This window comes from Ambystoma mexicanum, chromosome 11 (genome assembly GCF_040938575.1).
Source record: "Ambystoma mexicanum isolate Mex_15411 chromosome 11, UKY_AmexF1_1, whole genome shotgun sequence".
Taxonomy (NCBI): domain Eukaryota; kingdom Metazoa; phylum Chordata; class Amphibia; order Caudata; family Ambystomatidae; genus Ambystoma; species Ambystoma mexicanum.
In genome coordinates this window covers 963,150,975-963,158,082 of record NC_090934.1, presented here as the reverse complement: position 1 = coordinate 963,158,082, position 7,108 = coordinate 963,150,975, and the positions used below count along the sequence as shown (strand labels likewise).

At 44.3% G+C, this 7,108-nt stretch overlaps 1 protein-coding gene across 1 annotated transcript in view; it reads left to right on the top strand.

Moving 5' to 3' along the window:
- The first annotated feature begins 3,803 nt into the window (after nt 1–3,803).
- The window catches only part of LOC138505087 (sodium/hydrogen exchanger 11-like), a 789,434-nt gene continuing 786,129 nt past the window's right edge, over nt 3,804–7,108 (top strand). Inside the window, exon 1 of the mRNA XM_069625403.1 lies at nt 3,804–3,937. The gene's annotated coding sequence lies outside the window, so the exon portion shown is untranslated. The remainder of the gene's footprint in view (nt 3,938–7,108) is intronic.

Here is a 7,108-nt window from a genome sequence, read left to right as displayed (position 1 = left end):
TCATAGGTTTTGTGTCGACCATGCAAACTTACTTGGATGGGTTCCAATTCCCTTTTTTCCAAGAAATGTGATTGGTAACTAATGCCAAATTAGTTGCAAATAGTGCAATTTAAAACACATTGGGTCTTTGATATTGCTGATAATATGCTGGGAATTAAAGAAAAAAGCACATTTTTTATTGTACCGGCCAGCATGGTAATGCTAGTCTGTGATGTGGTTTGTGGTTGTTTTTGTCGATTGCTAGTACATGGTGCATGTCCTTCTTCATTTTACCGAGGGGAGCTACATTTGGACAGTCTTTTTGATGTAAGAGGGCAGTCGAATAGGAGTTCTAAGGCAACTCCCTAGAAAATGCAAGCCCTGAATTTGTGCCAAGACATAGTGTCACCTGACATTGCATAACTTAGCCTAACATCATATAATCTGGCACACCAAGGCATAATAGCTGGAGAAAGAATAGTTTGCAAGGATATATACAGATGAATACAATGAATTATGATGTTTTTAAATTGAAAAAGGTTTTCTCGAATTATTGGGTGGAATGCTGGGCCATGCATGGTAGCAATAACCAGTTCAAAGTCATTGTACCTCCCACCCTAACCCCTGCTTCCTGCCCCTAGCCCTCACCCGGAGCGCAGGTAAGTTCTTCCCTTCTCCCCTTGTCCCCCATGTCCCCCATGTCCTCTTTTGTCCCCCGGCCCCCTTTTTTTTACCTTAGCTGTCTTCCTAATTTTTTGTTGTTGGCGCTCCTTGAGATTTTATCCCCCTTCCCTACCCCACTTCCTGGCTTGTCCTGCTTCCTGTCCCTACTCCTCCCCCATCCTCCATTGGCTGCAGAACTCACTACTGCGAACTATGTTGCGCCTCGCAACCCCCCTGCACTCCACTTGGATCCAGAGCGCAGATGAGTCCTTCACTCCTCCCTTTGTCCCCTGTGTGTCCTCTTGTTTACCCCGTCCCCCTTTGTTTTACCTAATTTGATCTCCTTTTTTTTGTTGCTGGTGCTCCTTGAGCTTTTCTCCCCCTCTCCTACTCCGCTTCCTGGCTTGTCCTCCTTCCCACCCCTAACCCCCCGACGCCCTCCATTGGCTGCCTGAAGCCATATTAGCACAGCCACTCAGGGCAGCCCTCCTGCCTCGGCATCTCCTGCGGCTAAGGGCCCCAAGGCAAAGGGCAGCTTGTACAGTAGCGGCTACAGACTGTGTTCCTTGTTGGAGGAAGGAGAGCAGCGGTCAACCAGCAGCGACTGACAAGGTAAGAAAGGTGCAGGTATGGGAAACAGCCATTACTGTTCCCTATTCAACTGCTCCTCCTTTTGTATTACTCTCATTAGCAATTATTGCAGTGTGCTGCACATCACCCACTGTGTATGTTATCCATATCTAGCATGTAGACGTTTTTGTCTTAGTTAGTCTAATTGGGCTTTTTCCCTCTCTCTAGGAAAGTCGAATCTGGGTGTTTTGCTTGTGGGGTGTGTTTCAAATGTAGGCTTCTCTTCCTCCCTCTTAGAAAGTCGAATCTGGGTGTTTTGCATTTAGGGTGTGTTTGAAATTTAGGCTTTTCTCCCTCTCTCTTGGAAAGTCGATTCTCTGTGTTTTGCTTGTGGGGTGTGTTTGAAATGTAGGCTTTTCTTCCTCTTTCTAGGAAAGTCGAATCTGGGTGTTTTGCTTGTGGGGTGTGTTTGAAATGTAAGCTTTTCTCCCTCTCTCTAGGAAAGTCGGACCTGGTGTTTCTGCAGTCATTCCCTGTCACTGGCTCCCTCCCGCTTCTCCTCAAGCCCTGCCTTGTTCACCCTCTCCTCTAAGGGCAAGTGAACCTGTTCACCTGCACTTATTCCTCCCTTCTCCTCCCTCCCACCTTTCCCTTTCCAACCTGTCCTTCACTCCTCCCCCTATCCCCTCTTTTCTGTTACTACACTTGCACGCTCCAAACTGTCTCCCAACCTAGTAGGAACATTATTGTTCTCTCCCTGTTCATCCCAACCTTCACTTCCCCTCCTCCCCCTCTCCCCTCTTTTCTGTACTTCACTTGCACGCTCTGAATTGTCTCACGATCTAGTAGGATCTTTACTGCTTTACTGTTTGTCTCTCTTCCTGTTCATCCCAACCTTCACCTTCCCTCCTCCCCCCACCCTGCATTCTTGTTACTGCACTGGCACGCTGCGAATGCCTCAACACCTAGTAGGAACGTTATGTTTTTTCTCCCCTTCCTCCCCCTCCCTTGTCTTGGATCGCCTTGAAACTTATTTGTATAGGTGCATTATAAATTCCCAAAAAATACATACAAATAAATAAACCAACAACACAGCTCAACACATTTTACATAATAGATTGTACACTACCTGAAGACACTGTTCTAAACTAAATGTCCCTATCCACCACACTCAACCACAACAGATAGAGCAATACAACTCTTCACACTTATATCACTCTGACAGTCATTAGAGACAACCACACAAACAATTTACATTATGTACCTGTAGCACACTTAAACCACTGATCCAGAAAGCTCACAAAATATCAAAAACGTACACACCGCAGGGATTCCTATCATTTCAGATCTGCACACATCAACATTGTAACAAAGCACATTTGCCCTCTAGTCCACCTCTTGCAAATCACGCATAAATCACATAATAAACCAATCTAATCATATGTTGGTCCTTATCAAAAGATGTAAAGCCACAGGAATATAATTGCGGCTTTATCTCCACATTGTGGATGGATAAACACAAAATCTAGAATACAAAATAGTGGCAATCTAAAAATCTCCTGTTTTACACTACTGCACTTTCAGCACTTTAACACACACACATCAATGGAATTACTGTGACGGTAATTCTACCGAAATCCCCAATTGGGGATAACCCACCACCACTTAACAGTAACAGTAATTCCGTTGGGCGTCAAGCTAGTAAACATCATGGATATACATTAATCTTTAAAAGGAGCTTTATTGTCTCACTTTAATTGTCTTGGAAGCAGCCAAATATTTGGTTGCTAACTTGAGATGTGTGGAGACTTCAAGTTGGAAATGTCCCATGGGCATGACAAATTTTCTAAGCATTCATGCTTAAGAAAGCCTTGAAGATTACTAAATAAATGATTTACAAAAGTAATTGTGACACCGTTGTGAAGGTGCCTCAAAGCTATTTATCTTAATTTGGTCCTGTTGATGACAACTTTATAGGTGAGCAGGTTCCTTAAGCAATGCTAAGGATTTTGTGGGAGGGTTGTGGCCGCAGCACTGTGACTGCTGCCCAATACAAGGGCACTCCTAGTAACAAGGACAACAGTGGACATTTTTCTGCCCAGGTTGCTAATGGGCGAGCAGCAAGGATAGTTTCTAACAGGCTGACAAGGAAGCAGATGGCAAAAAGTCCCGAACCAACTCCAAAATGTCTCCGTTTTCTGCACTGTAAAGCCCTGGTCCCCCCACCCCTGTCCGTCCGTAGGTACTAGGCCGCTCTCCTCCCTTTACAGTGGTCACAGACTGGTGGCAGGCTGCAATATGTTTGTGCTTGTTCTCTACTTCAACAAATTTGCTTTCAAATCTCCAAAGGTTCAACATTCTGAGGGCACAACATTTTGGGATGGTCAGAGTTAATTACACTGAATTGTTTCTCCTAGGACTGCGCTTGATGACAGATACTTCACTGTATCGCTACTTGGGTCAATTTTAAATGAGGATTAGATTTTTGATACTTTAGGATGTTTGCTTCATAGGTGATATTGCATGATGACTATAAATGCGAAATGAATGATTAATATGTTATTTTTTCACATCAGGTATATTGCAGCGTGACAATCCCGCAATTGTGACTGCTGCGAAAACCAGCCAGGCTATCCGTACTGTTCTAAATAGTATTAAAGATACTCTTCATGGACTGCGTGCAGGAGGAATAGTGGATCAATTTCAAGGAGACAAACTAGATGAGGTAAGTCAAAATATATTTGTAGGAAAATATTTGCTGTTTGTGGAGAATTTTGAAAACACCTATTGCAGTTGATGTGGACTGTATTTAACCTGGCATCTATTTATTTATTTAATTTATTTCTTGTGCATTTGTTAGCGTCTTATTCAAAAGGTAAATTGTGGTTCAAAGCGCCCACAGGGCAACAGGGAGGGAACATGGGATAGAAAATAATGAATACACTGGAATATAGAAACGAACCTACTAGTCCTTGTGAGCATTCAGATCATGCAAGTGCAGAGAGAGCACAGGGGAAGAGGGAGAGGGGGGTAAGTGCTGTAGTACCAGTGCTCATGAGTGAGCAGCAGGTGTAAGTGCCCAGTGTAGGAAGTGCTAGGGAAACATTCATCTGTAAAAAATAAATGGGTAAGTGCATGCCTATAGTGGCGAAGGCCAGTAAGTGCCAAGTCAAGCTCTGTGCTTAGGCAGAGGCTGAAGGCGATTGGGTGTGGGGGACCAGGGCCCGAAAGGACACATAAGGGCCCTGGTCACCAATCACAGCGACCGTGAGATTAGCAGAGGACTGAAGTAGGGAGGGAGGGGGTGAAAAGGAAAGACTTAAGGAGCTTCTGGAATTTGAGGAGGCCCGGCTCAAGACGAAGAGGAAGTGGGAGGCTGTTCCACAAGAGGGAGCCAGCTGAGGAGATAGATCGGCCTCCGGCCCTCTGTTTAGCAAAACGCTTGACACAAAGAGTTGGTACCGGAGGAACGTAGAGGTCTAGAGGGAGAGTATTTAGTAAGAGGAAGTTGCAGTAGCGTGGTCCCTGGCCCCAGACAGTCTAGCATGAAATAAATTAATCAGGATGTGTTATATAATGTTAACATTAAAAAAATATATCAACTGAAAGCATTTAAAATTGCATTGTGATACCTAGGCCTTTTTCCCCACTATTCAGGACTCTCAAACGTAGGTGTGTTTTTCTCCTGTTTTAAAACAAATTGCATTGTGAAAGTATTTAAAATTGCATTGTGATACCTAGGCCTTTTTCCCCACTATTCAGGACTCTCAAACTTAGGCGTGTTTTTCTCCTGTTTTAAAACAAATTGCATTGTGAAAGTATTTAAAATTGCATTGTGATACCTAGGCCTTTTTCCACACTATTCAGGACTCTCAAACTTAGATGTGTTTTTCTCCTGTTATAAAAATTGCATGTGAATGTATTTAAAACTAGGCCTTTTTCCCCATTATTCAGGACTTTCTAATGTAGGTGTGTTTTTCTCCTGTTTTAAAAAATTGCATTGTAAAAGTATTTAAAATTGCATTGTGATACATAGGCCTTTTTCCCCACTATTCAGGGCTCTCAAACCTAGGTGTGTTTTTCTCCTGTTTACATCTTGGTGTCTGTCGTCTTGTCCAATTGTTCAACTTGTCTCGCCTGCTTGCATACTGCCCTGTGTCCTTCCCTAGTCGTCTCGGTTAGGCAGAATCCAGGACAGTTCCCTTAGGGAACACTACACCAGATTAGGACTACAGGTGAGAGCAATAAATCCCCTTTGGTATCAGTCTGTACCACAGAGATTTAGTTGGTAGCTGTGGCTGAGCAGTCAGACTTATCTCAAGAGGGAGATGAGCAGTATTCAGGGTTGACACAATAGGTAATACAGTACTATGGATCATGGAAACACTGACCAAAGTTTTGTATTACAAAGAGAATATATATTTATTTTATACACTTCTAAGTCAACACATAGATCACAGTTAATAAAGTAAGTTAAGTTTAGTCAAAAGAAAAGCATATAGAACTCCCTATTCAATTATAGACACGTTTGCGGTACAGTGAAAACTAAGCAAAACGGCACAGTGAAAACCAACTACAAATGGCACTCTAACAATTCAACGAAAGAGAGGGAAAGTACAAGTTAAGTCGAAATATCTTCAGACACCCCCTAGCAACACTTCCCTGAAGTTTGGTGGACAAGTAATGCACAGTAACACTTTAACCAAAAGATAAGTGAATGAAAACTGAGCAAAATGGCACTTCACAGGTTAAAACAGTAGGAAGGAAGAGGGGTTTAGAAGATTTTAGTGCATCAACACATTTCTGATTGAAAACTAATCTAGTGAGAGCAGATCTAACAAATCAGCCAAAGTCAATAGGCCTGAGCCAGAGTCAGTGGTACAGGACCAAGAGCTTAGGAGCAAAAATGTTCTTGTAGCTGAAGTCAAGTCTTTAGTAGAAAACTTTTTAAGAGGTAGATGCAAGGCGAAAGACAATGTTAAGAGAGAGGGCGGCCGACCCCACAAGTAGTTAAAGGATTTCAAACACCTTTAGGGCTACCACAGAGAAAGGGCGGCCTGGCGGAACAATGTACCTTAAACATGGAGATGTGGCTCCTGCGGTGGCAGTTGTTCCTGGTAGTTCCTACAGGTCGAGGGGTCCAACAGAGGAAGAGAGGCTCTCGGCGTGGAGGAAGGTTCGAGTCGCTGCACTACCCAGGGATGAAACCAGCCGCGGTGCTGCCAAATGAAGTTTAAAAGGTACGCTCCTTTTAATCGCGGTCCGGGTCGATAGCTGCCTGGCTATCCGGTCTCCAAGTGCAGGGCACTGTCGATTCGACCAAGGCAGGTCCGAAGATGCGATGGGCGAACTGGTTGACCCCACCAGCTCAAGGGAAGGAGGCACTTCGCTGAAGATCTCCTATCGTCGTGTGGAAGAAAAGTGGTAAGACGATCCGGCAGGGCTTCACCGGTGGTGTAGATGCTGAAGATGTCTCTGGCTTCTCTTCCCTTCGGTTCCGTAGTTCCAGTGGCAACGTCTTCTTCTTCCAGATGCAGAAAGAGACCCATTCATTCACCCTAGCTGTCACTCACGCAGTGGAGTGGTCTTCTTGGCGGGAGACCCTCCAGCCTATCAGGTTAGAGTGCGACCTGAGTTGCTGTGGCAACTCTGTCCAGGGGCTCTACTGCCCCTCCCAAACAACAGACCCACCCCAGACACAGTGGCGCCGAAAGGAGGGCTTCTCGGCAGAAGCCCTCCAAAAGGATGAACAAAGGATCCCCGACCTGGGTTAGGAAAATGGAGTAAGACTCGAGAAAGAAGTTTTATCAAAGTTCTGGCAAATAAAACCTACCGGAGTAAAGTTAATAATAAAATAGACCGGCGGTATGTTAGAGGCTGTCAGAAAAAGTGGTAG